Here is an 18,502-nt window from a genome sequence, read left to right as displayed (position 1 = left end):
GTGGTACTGCTGGATTAAAAAAAACCCAACTACATTTGAAAACTTTTCAGTCAACTTTTATAGTGAAAGGTATTTGGTCCTATACATCTTGGACTCCCCTCCAGCACTTAGGTCAACAAGACAGATAGCTGGAAAAAACATGGATGGAACCATTTTCCGTCAGAGAAAGCAGTTCCATTGAAATTGAAATCTAAGCATCAAATTGCGTCAATTTTGCTTACATTTCATTTTGAAGAAAAAGAAGCGGGAAGAAAGCATCAACAATATCAAAATGTCCCATTTCAACATGTTTGGAGTGAAATATTTAGATTTTTCCTTTTGAAAAGGCTTTTTATTTTTTGTTTTGTTTTTATTTTGCATTATTTATTAAAATATAACATTTTTAATCGTCAAAAACAAAACAAAATATTTCAATTTTGTCAAAGTGAATCGATTTAACTGACCAAAAAATGAGTTTTCCCCAGAACGTTCTTTCACAGATAGTTTTGAAATTTTCAGGTGTTGTTCCAAATCAAAAGAAAAACAAATTTTGAAATCTGAAAATCTTCCATGAAAAAGAATGGCTGTTTTCTGCACAGCTCTAGACAGCAGTTGATCAAGTCTTTGCTCTCACAGACCATAGGGAATGTAACTTGCTGACCCATTAAATCCATCTCAGTCCCATCTCTCTTCTCTTTTAAAAAGCATGTCAACATTTCTTGATTTCAAAGTGGCTTTTCTGAAATGGCTATTGACTCCATATTTATTACCCTCCCTTCCCTATGTTTCTGCTCCCATACTCTCCCATTACTAATGTATTTGCCCTTTTCAAATTTGTTGCAATTGTCTATTTTAATGAGGTTTTTTTTCAATTATAATAGACCAAATTGTAGTTTGGCAGGCCAATTTGCCTTGCACCCTCTTACACCATGCACCAGCTGCCAGCAACAGTACAGGAGAGGAAGCAGCCTCCCCAGAGCGGTTACATTCACCCCCTCATGCAGGTGAGCAGGAAGGGGCCGGGCAAGGAGTGGGCAGAGATTGGCTCCACCAATGTGCCAGTCAGCCAGCATAGCTATGCCAGTGCATTGGGGAACATGTGTTGCACCAGATATAGACCCAGCACAGATCACTCCCTCCCTCGAGTAGTGGGAAAACCAGGAGTGGGATTCAGGGATCACATTCTTCAAGGGCTGTGCAACATGTGTTGACCCTTACACTGGGCCAGATTTTCAAAAAAGCTCAGCACCCACTAGCTCTCGTTTAGGGATCAAAATAAATGGGCAGAGTTTCAGAGCAACTGGTGCTTTGGTTATGCATAGCATTTTTAAAAAATCTGACCGCTTCATTTAGGTGCCTAAATGGGAATGGATCTCTTCTGAAATCCTGGCCCCAAATATGGTTGCTGAGCAGTTTTGAAAATCTGACCTTTATTATATTAAGTGATATTCTTTAAACTTCTTCCCACCTTCCTTTTCCTGTTACAAAATTAATAGTTCACAAAGAAAGAATGGCCCCATTCCTAGCCTGCATCTTTATTTAGATGGAAGCCAATGACAGTCAAAGTGTGCTCAGGACCGCTGAGGAATGGGCTCTTATCAAACAAGTACCAAATCATGTTCATACTTCCCGTTGGTGTAATCCCTAAGGCAAACAGATATCTATTTCCTGGTTAGAGGAAGCCTGAGAGTGAAATACTAAATGTTTCATGGATTTACATCTGAATTTGGGCTTTGTAGGTAATTTCTATCTTCCTGCATCACATCATACATCTCCTCCTCCTGCACCACAAACATTGGAAAAATGAAAGTAGTTTATTATTACTGTTGTTAATAAAAAATCACTTTATATAGCACCAAGAAATTCCCCAGAATTTTACAAACATACAGCAAGGAGCTTTTCCTGCCTTAAGGAGGTTCTCTCTAAAGTCTTCTCTGCTCATTCACGTCTTTCAGATACCAGACACCGAACCGATTGCTTTAGAGACACATTCTGCCACCCTTACTCATGCTGAGTAGTATTTATTCCTTGAGCAGTTCTTCTGGTTTCAATGGGGCTGCCCAAGGAGCACAGTCCTGATCAATGGCAGAACGGCAGAGTCAGGGTGGCAGAATTTGACCCTTAGTAATTTTCTGTTGGGATCCCTTTTTTACACTGAGTGACATGACCGGTTCCTTACAGATTCCTGTTTTTGTATTAAGATGGGAGGGATCTATGTAGAAATAGGCAATTTTAGATGTGCATAAACACAGAATTTTGATTAATTGAAGACTTTCTTATGCAGGGTAATATGGAAGTATTTGCTAAGTTATGGCCTGATCCAAAGTCCACTGGAGTCACTGGGATTCTTTCCATTTACTTCAGTGGGGCTCTGGAGCAGGTCGTTAGGTTTGAGAGGGGTTGGAACCTGAATTTCAACTAGAACACAGGAATAATCTAATTCAGAACGCTAGTTTAGCCTGATTTGTTTATACATTATCTTAGCATTTTATTTCATTATGCATTTTAATAATGCAAGGGCTTAAAAGCTGGAAATGAAACTGGTCAATGATTCCAATATATTTCAGTTCGCACATCATCAATTGTTTTTCCTTGCGATTATACATTTTTTACTTTATCATCCCTTTGATAACCATTTCTGCATAAAACCTGACTTTATATTTCATTTTTCCCATCTGTTATCTTAACTGAATATATCCAAAAACACCCTTTGTGCTGCTGCAGTAATATAACAGATCAGGAGAAGCTGTGGCATAAGAAATCAAAACCATAATAATGTCTTTGGGTTTTGCATTTTAAATACTGCATTCATTGTTGCACTGAGGTTTCGGATCCCTTTTCAGACATTACTGAGATTACCTTTGGTAATGCCTATTTCATTGTACTTTGATATAAAATAATGTATGTCATAAATCATCTAAGTGACTGTCATTAGAGTGAAAAGCACCTACTTATGATATGTAACAATTTGCTTTTCTAATTTGAAGAGGATTGAGGTATTTTAATTATATAAGGTCTAAAACCCTTGTGGATGAAATTAGAATTCAATGTAAAATCACATTCTTCACAGAGCTGTAAGTTAGGAAATGATAACATGTATATTCAGTAATTTGTACTTTTGGGGGTGGACTAAATAAAGGGAAAAATGGGAACATTTTTATGAGGGGATTTTTATCATTTTAATAGCAAAAAATGAGAAAACACTGCTTGTTTTAAATGTGTTCTGTTAATTATTTGTTCTTAAAAAAACCCAAAACCCTGATTAACAAAGAATATATTTTACAGGCTATCAATTAAAAATACTGTTAATGTAAAGAAACACTCTGACCATGAGTTGGAGGGGGCTTGTAAAAGTAAAGGAGGGGGCTAGACAGAGCGAGAGCTATGGAAAATTATCGGTGTGCTTCACATTTTCAAGATTGCTTCCATTTGGAAGTGAACGGGGGGACTGAGCCTCCTTGGTGCAGAATAATTTAAAATTATTGGAGCACTTCACTTTGAAGGTGATCAGAGCTCTGAACATGTACATTGTAGAGAGATTTAAAATTATGAGAGCTCTTCAAATTGTTTAAACCATTGATTTTTTATAAAATTGATTTTCCAGCATTTTATTTCTTTAGTGAGTAGGTAATTACAGCAGACCAGAAACCAAGGAACTTCATTCGGAAACTCAGACTTTCTTTCAGCCCTTCTCATTCTCTCTGTCATTTTCTCTTCTTCTTCTCTCTTTCTTTCTCAATAAGTTTTCTGGTTTCCCTTGCTGCTGGATAGACACATCATTCATTGTTCTTGCTCATAAATCTCTCTAGGACCAAGGAGCCAGGAAGTTATTAGGGGTGAGCAGGAGGTCAGGTTGAAAATTCAGTTTGATCAAACCTATCCTACCAAAATAGCACTTTACCCACCTTAAAACCTAAAACCAAACCAAACATAAGTGCTAGTTCAGTTTGACTTTTAATCAATGCTTTATCCAGAAAGTATCTTCCAACTGATTTTACAATGGAGGTTACGGGGACTCACAGGAATTAAGAAATTGCCAGTGGTGAGGATTTAGCGACACGCACACATACATATACATGTGTGACATTTTCCTACCCACTTTTCTCCCACTAAAAAAGGATGATCAAAAAGAAAACTTCACCGAATCACCAAGCAGACTTTGGTGTGTGATGGAAGAAGGAAGAGACCATATTTTTCAAACCTTTTGAGCATTTATACTCCCCAGTCCTTGTCACTGCCTTGTCCCCCATCTATATAATCTACATTTTTATTCTCTCTCTCATATTTATGAATAGATAGAAAATTTATAGAACCACAAATAGTAGACTTGCAGATTGCAATACACAGTTCTTATTACATATATAATGTAATGAGGTTGCATTGGGTGTGTCAGCATAGCAACTGGCCTACATTATGAGCCACACCCTCAGCTGATGTAAATCAGCAAAGCTCTATTGAGCTGAATATAACTAAGTTGATTTACATCAGTGGAATAAATATGTGTATAATCACAGTGAGACAGACTGTGAACACTTAACTCACAATAGTGAATAATTACTCACAGAGGTAGCCCTGTTGAATCAATGTGACTAAAGGGTTCACTATCAGGCCTAGTAATATTATCATTAAAAAGAATTTATTCTTGATTCTCTGCCCACCTTACAAGAGGTGCCTCAATACATATTAGAGAGGCAAGATGAGTGAGGTAAGATCTTTTATTGGACCAACTTCTGACTGGTGTGAGAGACAAGCTTTTGAGCTTACACTGAGCTGTTCTTCAGGTCTCAATGCAGATTAACAGATGGGGAGAAAGAGGGGAAAGCTAGTATTAATTTGGTAAGAACAATAAATAAATGAATCTCTTAGAGAACATTTTCACAGGTATGTATGTATGTTAAGAATTTCTCCCACTTCAGAAGATTCCCCGTTGTGTTTGCCTGTGTTAAATACAACTATTTCGCAAAGGCTTGAAGTAGAGCCTTATATATTTTATAAAAGGCCCATATCAAAGTAAAATGAACATATTACTGAATTTTTGTCAGCTTGAACTAACACCTGCCACACACACAAGGTCTTTAGCCTTTCATGCACATCATAACTTCAGTCTAAATTTAAAGGAACAGGGAAAGCAATAGAGCAAAGCTACCCAGATGTTGTACAGTCTGTGCAATTGTAAATTTAAAAGTACCAGCTTTCCATCCAGATTTTAATGCACCAGAAACAATATGAAAATTCCAAGCCACACTGAAATGTCTGGCCATTTCGATATGAATTTTGGAACAGATGTACAGAGGTAGGCAATAAAGCTGTGAGAATAAGGAATATTTCTACAGCATCTCACAAAACTACTAATCTATAATGAAGACCAAAACTATTCAGTGGGAGAGGGTGTTTTTCATTATTTTTATTCAACTTAATTTTGAGTATTCAAATTCCTTTACTTGGTTGCTTGACTTTGATAATGTTGTGGCTCTTTAACATAGTCATTCATATTCCACAATATAGGACAAAGTAAATAAACAAACACATCTGTCCTCTTCTTTTTTAATAAAGGGAAATAGCATGGTGGGAGAGCAGCTACCCCACAACTAGCCGGGGGTGTTACATTTTAGAGCTAGTTACTTTAAAAGTCATGATTTTCAAGAGTTGCTACTGATTTTAGATCTCTCTATTTTTGGGTGCCCAAACTGAGACACCTTCAGAGAGCCTAAGTGTTCACCCTCCAGAAAAAAGGTCATTTTCAGACATTCTAATCTGGGCACACAAAATCACTAATCAATTTTGAAAATCTTCACCTTTAACCCAGAGAAGTGTCCAACTTCTAATAAGGCAAACAGGCCAGGAAAATAGCATGTTGTGCTGCATTATGCTAGATACTAAGGACTTGAGTCTGCTCCTGTTGAAATCAAACAGCAAAAAGCTCATTGACTTCAACGGGAGTAGTACTGGACTCCAGGTTTGCAGTTGGTGTTGGAAAGCCAGCTCGATACACTGTGGGGATACCAGCAGAATTACCCTCACAAAAACACTGCTACTGTAACAGTCCACTCCCGACAGTGATCCTGCAATGTCTGGGGCAGTCACTGTACTGCTTTTAATGGGGGCGGAGGCCAGAGGAAATATGCTACTTTTAGAGAAGGCAAGTGGGGTAACTGCACTCACTGCTTTCATCTTTATAAGTACCTGCTGGCCACTGATGATTAGAATAGCATTAACAATGACATCAGCAGAAGAGCCACATATTTTATCCTCCTGACCAATGAGCAAGCACTGTGATGGTAACTGCTGCTGGACATGGCCAGGATGGGCATAGGGTACTGATGCTGCAACCTCTCAGAATGACACAGTTGGGTCTTGCCTGCACGCCTGTCTGACAAATAATGAGGAGGGGAGGCATCAGCAAAGCCAGAATTGATTTTGTATTAAAAAGTGTATATATATATATCACAAAATAATGAGGGATGCTTGTCTCCCTACAAACAAGCAAGCAGATCTTACTGACCAGGGGGAAAAGAGGGAATCACTTTTGATAATGCTGGCCCAAGAGCACGATTTAACTCAACAATGGTTCAAAGTGGATTTGGCCATTTGTTGTGCAGTCTAAGGAAGATGGGAATTAGAGCGGGTTGGGAATTTTCCAACCAACGTTTTTTTCATTGGAAAGTGCTGCTTTGTCAGCCCCAAAACTGGTCACAAGAAAGGGCTGATGAACATCCTATTTTGACATTTTACCAATAAAAAGCTTCGTTTTCTGATTCAAAATGACTTTTTATTTTGAAATTTTAGTTAATTTTATACTAAAAAAGGGTTGTTTTTTTTTTAAAAAAAGTTTGAAATCAAAATTAAATATTTTTAAATGATCAAAAAGAAACCTTTTGATTGACCTGATCTGATTTTTTTTTCAGATTATTAGTTTGCAAAAACAACTTTTTGTTGTTCCCCATTTTGAGATGGAATTTTTTTCTAAAAATCTCAAATACTCTTGTGGCATGAGAAAATCATTTCCCACCCAGCTCTAATTAAAACACTGGTTACTGTGAAATAGCCTGTATCCTTATAATCTGCCCCAAGTAACCGGGATATGCAGTTTCTCCCTGATACCCCCTTCCTTGGGAAGAGAGTAATTACTTCACCCCATTCATGGAGCAGCTTACTCTTCCCTTTGTCCTTGGCCAACTACTCGGGCTAATGAGGCAAAGGGATGGAGCTAGGGCTCCTCCCACTCCCCCCTCCCTTGATTAATGGGGTGAATATCAGGTGATTAGCTTCTGCTCTTTCACCCCATGGTTGGAGCTGCAATCTGATCTGAGGAATTAAGAGCTTTACTTCCCTGCATGGCTGAGTAAGGGCTCTATGCAATGCCAAACATGATTGTTACTGTCCTGAACAACCCTCACCACAAAGACTACTTACATATTTGCTGCCTCTGTGACACTGAGAGCCCCCTTCAAAACATAGTTATGGCACCCAACGCTATGATGTGAAACCCTCCAGTGAATTTAGAGCTCTCTGACAGAAAACAGGACAGAAATAGCCTTATAATAAGCATATATTTTTCTCAGATTCCAAGGCATATCATAAACAGAATTAACCTGAACCTTTTCCTTTGTCTTCCTTATAAAAGTTATCAGTCAAGAGAACATGGGAAGGGTCTACTATGGAAGAAAAAGGTGTGGAATTTCAGTGGAGAGTTCCTTTCGGGGTAGCACTTCCATTCCACCACGGTGATTTTTGCCCAGGTTGAAGTAATATAGGATTCAATCCTGAAATCCTTATTCAGATAACACATGAATAGTTCCCCAAATAGGACTGATCATGTGAATGAGAACCACTTGTCTCAGAAGAGTTGCAGGATCAGGGCCATCGAGAGCATGATCATTAGTAATATTTTTTCAAATAAAATCCCAAGGGAACAGTATCTGCAAACATGGGCTGAGTATGTGTATACTTCCAAATATTTGGCGCTTACATAAATCCTGATTTAAAGCCAGAAGTCAATGGGACTCCAGTGAGCTTTGGATCAAAGCCTTAGTATTTCAATCAAAGATCCAAATTACTCAACAAACTTGGCCAACTATATACACTTCATCCATACTGGAATGAATCCTCCTCTGGAGATAGTATAGATGGGTCTCAAGAAGCAAATTTTGATTCAAAGCCCCACTTCCCCCTTAGTTCTGAGGTTTTCAGATGTAGGGTTTCGATTTGGTCTATTATTGACACAGGGCCTCGCCCTGAAATCCTGGTTCAGATCTAGATCAGAACTTCCCTGAAGTTTGGATGTGTTCAGAACCATTTCAGCTTTACATAGCAGAAAGCAACAGTTCAGGACTGAACATGAAGAGAAGAATGTCTAACCCAACTGAAGCAGCAGTGACATTTTTTAGGTAGGTAAGTTATCCAGTTGGACTTCGGCCAGGTCACTGGGGCCAATACCCATCTGCATGTGAACAGCGAGATGGGATTTGCAATTAGTGCAGGTGCTCAGGTTTTAAATCTCATCCAAAAGATGGCTGCCCCAGCAGCAAAATGCCCGCTAGCTCTATACCGTGGCATTACTATTGTACTGCTTCAAGGAAGAGCACCATTTCCTGCCCCACCTAGGTTTTTCTTGGAAGTCTCCCATCTAAAAACTAAGCCAGGCCCAAACCTGCTTAGCTTTCAAAATAGGACAAAATCACAGCCCAAGGTGTTTCTTTTACCTATAACTAACTTTGGTATGCACCTGCTTATTCACACAGACCCCACCCAGCTGCTTCGATGGGAATGATTTACATGGATTTATGTTTTGCTTTATTTCAGTATCAGGTGTATAACACTCCCTACCTCTTGTACAAAAAGGTCATTGAAAAATCAGAGAATGTCACAAAACTAGTTTGTTGGTTTTTTTTAATCTGAAGAAAGCCCTTACTTAGTGCTGTCTTTCACACCCCTGTAAGTCTCTGAGACAGTACATACTTTTCCTTAAACAAGCTGGTATTGTTTGAAGGGAGGGGAAAAAAGCCCAACAGCATTTTCACCTGAGCTGTGTGGTTTGATAGACTGACAGACTATGAAAGCTGCTGTAGGAAAAAGAAGAGAACCTCACAGGAGATACCTAGCAATCCCTAAAACACCACTGATATCAAAGTCATGTCAGCTGCAGCTACAGCTTCCCACGATATCACTTGTCTAACAGCCCAGCTGGCCTTGGTATCTCAGCACAGGACCCTAAGTGATAACCAAAGCTGCAGTTACACCAGAGTTACAGCAGCAAGTGTTGGACATACCACAAGGAAACAGACCATGGATGCACTTGTTGACACAACACCACATAGTTCAGGTTGATGCTAGACTGCCCCATATCCAGTTGGTCAGGTCTCCTTACCATAACAGGAGTTATCAAATCATCATTTTAAAGCCAGTTAACACAGTAAGAACAGAATTAATTTAATATCAAGATATTTAAAAGTACATGTGCTGATTAGCAATAACACACTACCTTAGAAAGTTAAATAGATGGTCTTGTGGCTAAGACATTGTACTAGGCCTCAGGAAGGCTGGACTTGCTACCTGCTCTGCCATAGATTTCTTGTATCATGTTGGCCAAGTCTCTTAATCTCTGTGTGCCTCAGTTCCCCATCTGTAAAATGATAAAAAGGGTACTTACCTCTCCCTCAGATTGCAGATTCTGTGTCTTTTACTATGTGTATATACAGTGCCTAGCACAATGGGGCCTTGACATTACATGTTTACAATAATTAATATGTATGTAATTTACCAAATAAGGATATTAGAAGTGAACACTCCAAACAGGTTTGGAAAAGCTGCTCTTTTACTTGTTTCAAAACTCAGAAGAGTCCTTTTATCTCCATGAGAACTGCCATTTTTCTAACGTTGCTCAGGAAGCAGTTCTTACTTGTTAGCAGGTTTGTGACGTGGGAAACACAGCTACATATCTCAACATATGAGGAAGGCAGAAGACTTGGGTTTCTAAAGAAAACAAAATAGTACTTACTCTACAGGAGCTGTGAAAGCTCCCTGGCTTTCTCATGCAATATACTGAGTGGCATGTCTATGGGGCAGATCCTAACCAAGTCTATGGGGCAGATACTAACTTCAGAGGTACTCTGTGCGAGAGTAAAAGTCTAGATGTGTGGCCCTTCTGTCCCACCCATTTTAAGCAGACTGAGGGAGCCGTCATGGAAGGGAGGCTATAGAGGGAGCAAGCAGAGCCTGAAATTGTCTGCACAAAGCAAATGCATGGAGTAAGTGATGGCACATGCCATACAGAAGATTGTGTTCCTTTTGTCTAGGTGGCCTGATTGTCCAGAGTACCCTTATTTATCATAAGGGCAATCCACCACAGTGACTGAGGTAGATTGCTCTACTGAGAAGACTTGATTCATCCCAGCTTCTAAAAGTATAACGAACATTGGAACCACTAAGAAAGTCTCTCTGCTATACCCAGAGCTCTATGTTTTCTGTGGCTGGCTGTAGAATCCATCTGCTGTTAAATAATTTGGTAACTTAATTTAAAAAAAGCATTTCTAGCATTTACAATGACTAAGATAACCTTCTACAGGTATCCTGATGCTGTGCTCTCTGCTTGCAGACAATCTGAAACATCAGATCTAAGTGAGACCTGCCCCACTTACCTCTGTGGGTTATGAACTGCGAAGCCTAGAATAACAATTTAAATGATCAACATTGGCAGCTAGTTCTCTGAACACCATTTTAGTAGATTCATCAGCCACGTTTTGAATGTGAATGGAGCCCAGTATCTGTTTGGAGCTTAAGTAGAATACCCTCTCCTTCCTTCACCCATCTGCCCACTGGACAGAAGGAATATTGTACTGATTGCAATATTTATTTCCACATTTGATTCCTTAAAATACTGTGGGTTTGAGCTTGAATTTTCAGTGTGCCACAAAATGCAGGAATTGGGGCTGGAGGAAAGAGAAAGAGAGGGAGAGAGAGACTTATTGCATAATTTAGATCCAGAACTTGTTTAGTGTCTACTGAACAGCATGGAGCTTTGCCTATACTTCAGACACTGTCTTTAACACCTGTACTGCAGGTGCAGTGCATGTAATGCAGGTCCTGCCCTTGGGGATTGCTTCTGTAGCCAACTGTGTCAAGCCTGAGGAGATGAGCCTGCATCAGATATCACACAATGGGTCTTTGTTTTCCATCCACTAGTACAGAGGTTATGGAGGTGGGAGACAAAGGAGAGAAAGTTATACTGTTCTGCAAGTAGGTTTCCTCGCAGAATTTGCTGATGTTACCACAGGAACTACAAAGATAACATTGTCAGACAGAAGTTGGCCTCATGCTTTTTCATACTTGGAACAATCATCTACCAAAGCAGAGTTTATTTCCTATGTATCAATTAATCAGCCAGGTTCATTTGGGCCAGCAAAGGATTGAAAACAGAGAGGTGCAAAATGATCTGAAAGAAATACAAAAATCAAATAATATATACCTGATTTGGGCTTTCCTTGTAACATCACAATTTAACATAAGTTTATGGGAAGATTTGCTAGGATTCACAAAACTTTCAGGTGAACATGGTGCTGGCTTTTCATAAACTGATATAAGATTTTGTGTTGAAATCCTGCAAAAAACTCTGCTTTCCTGTAGTTTTGACAAAAGATTGGGTGGAATTTGGTGGGTTTTTTTTACTAAGTTTCCTATTGAGATTTTGAATTTTGTTCAAACCTGAAACTCAAAGCAAAACTTGGGGGATGAAATTCTAATTCCCCCAAAACTATTCATATGACTGATGAGGAAAAAAGTTTCTGCAGATCTTTTGCAAGTCATCAAAGGAAGATGTTTTTGAAGCCATGCCTAAAACAGAGTGAGTACGAGCAGGTAAAGAGGGAACCCACTTCACTCAGCAAGGATGGAGACCAGTCAGTTAGTTTGATCATGTACCAAAAAAGGACATCTTTGTGTTACTTTTGCCTTCATGAGTGGTCACACAAAAGCTTGTGGCATATTCGAGTTGCTTCATCGTACCCACAAGTAGAACTGCATGTGAAGTGAAGAAAGCATTATACCACCAGTAAAATCAGGATAAATTCTGTAATTTCATACAAGATTTGGGAAAGTGAAAATTCTGCATTTCCCCACAGACTTTGCACTATAGCATAAAACTCTTTTTGCAGGAGAAAAAACATCTTTATTAGATAGCACTAAGCCTCCCAAGAGAAATCCTGCACCAGGATCCTCCTAAATCCAGAAGACACTACACAAGACCTTCCACCAACCATCACAATGATCACAGATCTCAGCACCATCCAGGACAATGTAAGACCTACCTCTTTGCAGAAGCTTTCTCACTATAACAGCCCTCTAGGATGGCCTGGAATCAATATCCTGAAAATAAGCAAAAGAAACATAGAAACATTTAGTTTTAGACTGTGCCGCTACAGGACGGAAGGAGGTGCGGAGCTGCTCTACCTTGGGGGAACTCTAGGAGGCGTTGTCTTAGGGAACACATTCCCTTAAAGCTCTACAGCATGAAAGGAGAGTGTATACTTTGCACTGCCCCTGTGTTGGTGCAGCCTAATCCATGCCTCTCGACCCCACACACCTACCCTGCACCCCTAACCAGCTTTACTCAGTGCAGGGGCAGTAGGTTGGGTCCATGGCCCTTCTTCCTCCCCAGACCTCCCACAACCTTCTTTGAGTGATTTAGCCCTGGGGACTAGTAGGGGATTCCATCAGCATCTTTCCATCCCTGCATTGCACAAACAAGTCAACGTCACTGCTGCTTACGCCTTTAGTCAATTAATTCTGCTCGCTGAGGCTGCAGCAAGCTGTGTGGCTTCTGAGCAATGTAACACAACTTTCTTGTTTTGATGCCAATTTGCTGTGTGACCTTAGGCAGGTCACTTAATTCTATGGGTTTCAATTTGGAAAATGGACACAATCATTTACCTACCTCACGGGAATCTTGTGAGTTTGTAAATTTCAGTTTGTCCAGGAATATGAGACACGCAGATGAAAGCAGGGGGGTGTTGGAACAATTTGTATAGTGGGGGTGCTGAGAGCCATTGAACCCAACTGTAAACCCTGTATATGATGAGAACCACTTCAAGCCAGGGGGTGCAGCAGCACCCCACCCCCCAGCACCCGTAGTTCCAGCACCAATGGATGAAAAGCACTCTAGGTGTGGCCCTGTGAGGTGTTAAGCATCCTCATCTCTCACTGACTTCAGCAGTGGTTGAGGGCAGTCAGCACCTCACATGAGAGGTGCAGCACTTTGCAGGATTGATTATTAAATGTAATCCTAAACCAATCTCCACCTGGAATATTGCTGTGGGATATCTCAGGGAATATGAGAAATTTCCAAAACTGACAAAGTGGGATCCCATTGAGGATTAAACAGGAGGCTTAAAAGAAAAGTAAATTGGTGTGTATGATCCTGTCATGGCCTGGTCATCATGAGGTTTTCTGCTTTCTTTTCTCTAGATTTGTCAGAGAAGGTAGCAACGTCTGCCAAAGTGGAAAAATGTCACAAGTTTTGTCATTGCAAAATTTCTCAAAACGATTTGCAATTTTTTTTGCACACATGAATTTTTCAGGACATTTACAAAATAATCCAAGTTTTTGCTGGAAAAAAAAATGTCAGGCAAAACCTGGAAATGTTGCACACTTCTATTCAATAGGATAGTTAACTAATGGGAACACAGATCCTCTGTTATGCTCAGCTGTGTATGTATCTTTTGATCACACAATGAGATGCTGGTAATTGTACCTTTATGGCAAAAGCACATATTAGCCTTGGCATTTATATAGCAGCTAGACTCGATTATCCTGTGACACAGTTCTATTAATATTATCTTTTGATTGAATCTGTGTTTAGTATGTTAGTGAGGAATTTGGATGGTTTTGCCTCCCAGTGCTATAGAATATTGTAAATAGCTCTGGAGCGGAGAGTGCTATTTATCTGAATGAGTTCTTTGGTGCCTATTTGGGGTGCCTTGTTTTATTTATTTTTATTTATGATAAATACACAAAAAAAAAGTGCCCATCCAATCCTAAGGTTTAGACATCTTTGCCAAAAATTAAGGCTACAATGGCAATTAAAAATATCTTCATTCTGAAAGATCCTACCAGTTTCAGAGATAACCTTTATGCTTATAATGGAGAATACGGGCTGGTAGATCCCTCTTTTTTATGCCGAAGGGGCTCTAGCTACACCATCTCTGGCGATTAGAGCTGTAGCAATATGGCATGGGCTGAGATGGGGCAGGATAGGTGGGGTTTCTCAGGAAGGCGGGTCCCAAGCCACTTGGGAATTTTTTGTTTCAAAACACAACCTTTAGCTCTGCTTGGAGACCAACAGGCAGCGAGTGGAGATCTCGGAACATTGTCATCATATACTCTTGGGAGTCAATAGCAAAACTCCCACTGACTTCAATGGAGCATGACGAAGCCTTTGGTGAGATACGTTGCTCAAAAAGTGAGGTGTTGTATTCTGCACGAACTTCAATTTCTAGCCTGATTTAAGTGTACCCCATGCCGAGCCCATCGCAGTTACATAATCTTGAGGTGACAGAAATGTAGAAGATGTAGGAAAGGCTCAAATGAAATATTCCCAGTCATTTGGCCGGCTGAAGATGGCATAAAGCCATCTGAGTTATTGTGGCTCTGTGATCATCTAACACCAGCCGGGGACCCAACACCAGCCCAGATTGCAAAATGGCACCCCCAGTAAGAGGGACAGACATAACCCTTGCCTATCTGAACTCCGGCGCTGATTCTGAGGCTGCATCACAATGATATTACCATCCTTGAGCACCATGAGCCAGGCAGCCACAGTGCCTCTGTGGTGAGGAAGTTCACCAGCTCCCACAGGGATGCTGCAGCACAGCAGGGCAATCTGCTCTCCACCTGCATTCCCAGTTTAGCTTCTCTCTGGGACTTGCCTACAAGTTGGACAGTCTGTGTTGGTTCCAGTTTTGGCCTGGGAGGCCTCCTGCATTTCAGGCTGGGTACCAATAGCATACCCATAACAGCCTTGTACTGCACCAAGTACATGATTGGTACTAATTTCGCCAAAATCAACCCAGCAACATCATCCAGCCAGGTTTCAGTAACACATAAAAGACCAGGGGCCTCATGCCTAATTAAATCAAGGCCAGCTGATACCATACTATACACTGATATTGCATTTAACGGCTTGAGACACAGACTGGGACCTTAGTCCACCATCACTCTGGCCTTTTGAGGGTCATAGGTAAAAGCAAGAGTACCAGGATTAAACACAGCAGGTTTGTGCACTAAATTCAGAGATCATTATAACGGTTTCAGCACTATGTTATTCTGACAGTTTCCTGTATGTGGTCCTGGCAAATGCTGACTTCCATAGATTTGCTGCAGACCTTTTGGGAAGTGATGGGTAAATCCCGAGCATCCAAGTCATCCTGGGATGTAGCAAAAGAGCCTCAACTTCCTTTTAGGGTATAGTTCTTCTGACTTCACAAACTGAAACAAACAAAAAGGGTTTCACAAACATCTGGAATATGCTCACTGATGTGTGTCTAGCATCTTACTTCAGGAGATGTGTGTGGAGATGTGGAGTGGGAACGCAATGGAGAGGAGACAAACAAAGGTTAATGTAGAAATCAGTAACCGCATGGAATTAACATGGATGTACTCACCCACCAGGATACTGATGTGATAGAGTGCCTGAGGTTATCCTACCTTGACAATGTCCACTTATCCAAGACTAAATATGACATTTTTAACTTAGATTTGTGAATTTCTGCAGGGGCTTTGATTTAGTTCCTGACATGCTGCAGGGAAGCATAACTAAGTGAAGAATTACTGGTCATGTCATGCTTGTTTTATCTCCTTTTTAGGACATTTCACAGGCATTCCTCCTTTTACACCTTCTTACATATGGAGCAAGATTTTCTGCTCAATAGGCAGGGATGATGGAAGCTGATAGCACTAATGCCGCATGGCTAATTACACTTGGCGATCTTATTACCACACAAATGCAATGGGATGATAGGCTGGGAAAAGGAGGCTGGAATCTAACTGAGGGATAACAGGGAACAACACAGCTTCCCTTGTTAAACTAAATTTGTTAATCTATTACATATGAGAAAAGGACAAATGGGAAGGAGAACTCCTCCTTGTTAAATGTTTATCAAGTGTTGGTGTATTCAAACCCTGGGGAGAGGTAAATGCGTTCGCCACTTAAAGGCTGAAGCATTTGGTCTTCTCAGCTGGAATTTATCCTTGGTTTCAGGGGAATGTTTTCCTGACTTGGGAAGGTTAGCAGCCTTTGTCTGTGTATGTGATTTGATAACATGGAGCATGACTATTGTTGGATTATTATAATAGTCCATTGGCATGGTTATAGTTAAAGTTTTGGCAGAGTTTGCATTATAAGCTGCTATTTTACAACTCGACTGTCAAAGTTTACTTTTATTTGAAACTTGATATACAAGATCTTAGTCCAAGAATATTTCATTTTTAACCTAAATGCAGAAAGGTGGCTAAAAAAGTATGCAGGCTAATTTTTAAGTTATATGAGTATTAAATACAAATTGAAATTTGCTGGTCAAAGAGACTGGATGTCATTTGCTGTCCTCCCAAATGGCTCTGAGTTCAATCAAAATATTATGAGACCGCTTAGTCCATCACCTGGTTAACTCACTTTTAGTATTGTGAAGGAAAATTTTAAAAGCTGAGGTATTACGCATTGAAAAGTGGCAGGTGCCTACGTGCAGTAAGGACTTTTCCAACAGGTATTTATATTAAGTATGACTTTACATATGCTTTGTTTTCTTCTGCATATATAATCATCATGTCTGTCGGGTCAATCACTAATTTCAGTTAAACACGTGCACTGATCAGTGCAATACGTCAGGGCTGCTGGGCCAGAATTTGTCCTGCTCTAGCCCCATCGGCTGCTATTGAGTAACACTAGGATGAACCGTGGTCCATTATCATTATTTGTATTATACACAGAGTAATTCCTCCTCCAGCAGCTGGCCTTTGCTCTCTCTCCCTTACTCTTAAAGGAGCGCTAGCTCAGAAGGCACTCTGCTCCTCTCTCCCTGCAAAAAAGCAGTGATTCCAGCCACTCTACTCCCTTCCCTTACCCTCCTGAAAAGCAGCCAACAAGGCATGGTCCACTATCTCCCATCCCACCATGTGCTCCCTGCCTCTCTCTCCCACCAGAAAGGCATAACTCTGCCTTGTTGTGGGCACCCTTCCCAACCGTGTTCCCTCTGCCACCACAGCTTTTGCACCTATGTGCCCCCAACCCCTGGTTGAAGAATAGGTTAAGCACTGATTCAGCAAGAAGCGTGTCAAATACTGGTTCATTAACACTTCTTCCTGAAGCATCCTGGATTTTTTTTTCTTGGGGATTTCCCATCCCAGCACTGACCAGGTCCAATTGACCCAAGCCTGTGAGATCACAGCTCCTGTTTAACTTGTGTTGCTCTGTATGCATGCATGCATGTCTACAGATGCTTCCAATATATTTTGTCATATGCTGTGTTTGCCCATTCTGATAGCAAGATTAACCGCTGATATTTCCCTGTGGTCATTGTTAGGATGTTTCAGATTTGCAGACAGATTTCTACAACCCAAAGGTTGCACTGCTAGAGCTATGAGAAGCTGGGGCCCATGTGAGAAGCTGGGACCTCACTAACTGGTATAGGGAGGTACTGAGATATCTCTGCTGCCAGTCTATTAGGAACGGTTGATAAATGATGTCTTTTTAATGGTGGCCACTGATCTGGCTGGAGTCCAATAGAAATTCTTCCTTTAGCAATAAGAGTTTCTCAACAGAGTGATCCTACTATCCAATTCTTGTGATTCATGCTCCTGTCTGAGGAAAGATGGTTTTGTGCCTCTGGCATACATATACAAATGAGGGACTGTTTAAGAATGATTAAGGCCGAGACACAAGCTCAAAGTTAAGGCTAACGTGCTATACACTTACTTCACAGTTATCAGTTTTTGTAGCAGTAAAAAGACATTAAGGACAGAGTACAAACTTTAACATTGAGTTGCCTGAATTTTTTTCTTGTTTAGTTTCGGTCACAACTTGTAGCATTGTCAGCTGTATTTATTTTTAATGCATTAAAATATTATGCCATTAGTTCTAAATTTCTTGCCAATGTCGGTGTGACACTGGTTTAATTAAACTGGGAAGCCAAGAAGGAATGGGAACAGGATTTAGATAATGAAAAGCAATATATCTGCCAACTTTGGAGAAGCGCTGACATGAGAATAATGCTGATACTTTGCACTGAGCATCTCAAAGCATTTTACAAAAAGGGTTACATATAAATTATTGAGAAATGATCAGGAAACAAAACTTACCACAGGAAAATAAAACTGTATCAATATTTGTCCTAGTATTAAAAACATGATTCTCACATTAATTCAGTAAGATTCACTGACACCTTACAAATCGGTACCTGTCCCGCTGGGAGCTGACTTGGGACAAGGAGTCCAGGGAGTGGGAGTTGAGGATGCTCTGTAAATTGCAGGATTGAGTCTC

General features: G+C 40.3%; 1 long non-coding RNA gene across 2 annotated transcripts in view; it reads right to left on the bottom strand.

The window, feature by feature from the left end:
• Positions 1-3,269: 3,269 nt before the first annotated feature.
• LOC137164064 (uncharacterized) overlaps positions 3,270-18,502 on the bottom strand; it is a 333,782-nt gene continuing 318,549 nt past the window's right edge. For both annotated transcript variants that reach the window (XR_010922909.1, XR_010922911.1), the window contains exons 3-4: positions 12,282-12,339; positions 3,270-3,784 (exon numbers count right to left, since the gene is read on the bottom strand). This is a non-coding gene — a long non-coding RNA (uncharacterized lncRNA). The remainder of the gene's footprint in view (positions 3,785-12,281; positions 12,340-18,502) is intronic.

The sequence above is a fragment of the Emydura macquarii genome, unplaced genomic scaffold (assembly GCF_026122565.2).
Source record: "Emydura macquarii macquarii isolate MOO-44397 ecotype Brisbane River unplaced genomic scaffold, CSIRO-AGI_Emac_v2 contig_2676, whole genome shotgun sequence".
Taxonomy (NCBI): domain Eukaryota; kingdom Metazoa; phylum Chordata; order Testudines; family Chelidae; genus Emydura; species Emydura macquarii.
This window is presented reverse-complemented; position numbering and strand designations above follow the sequence as displayed.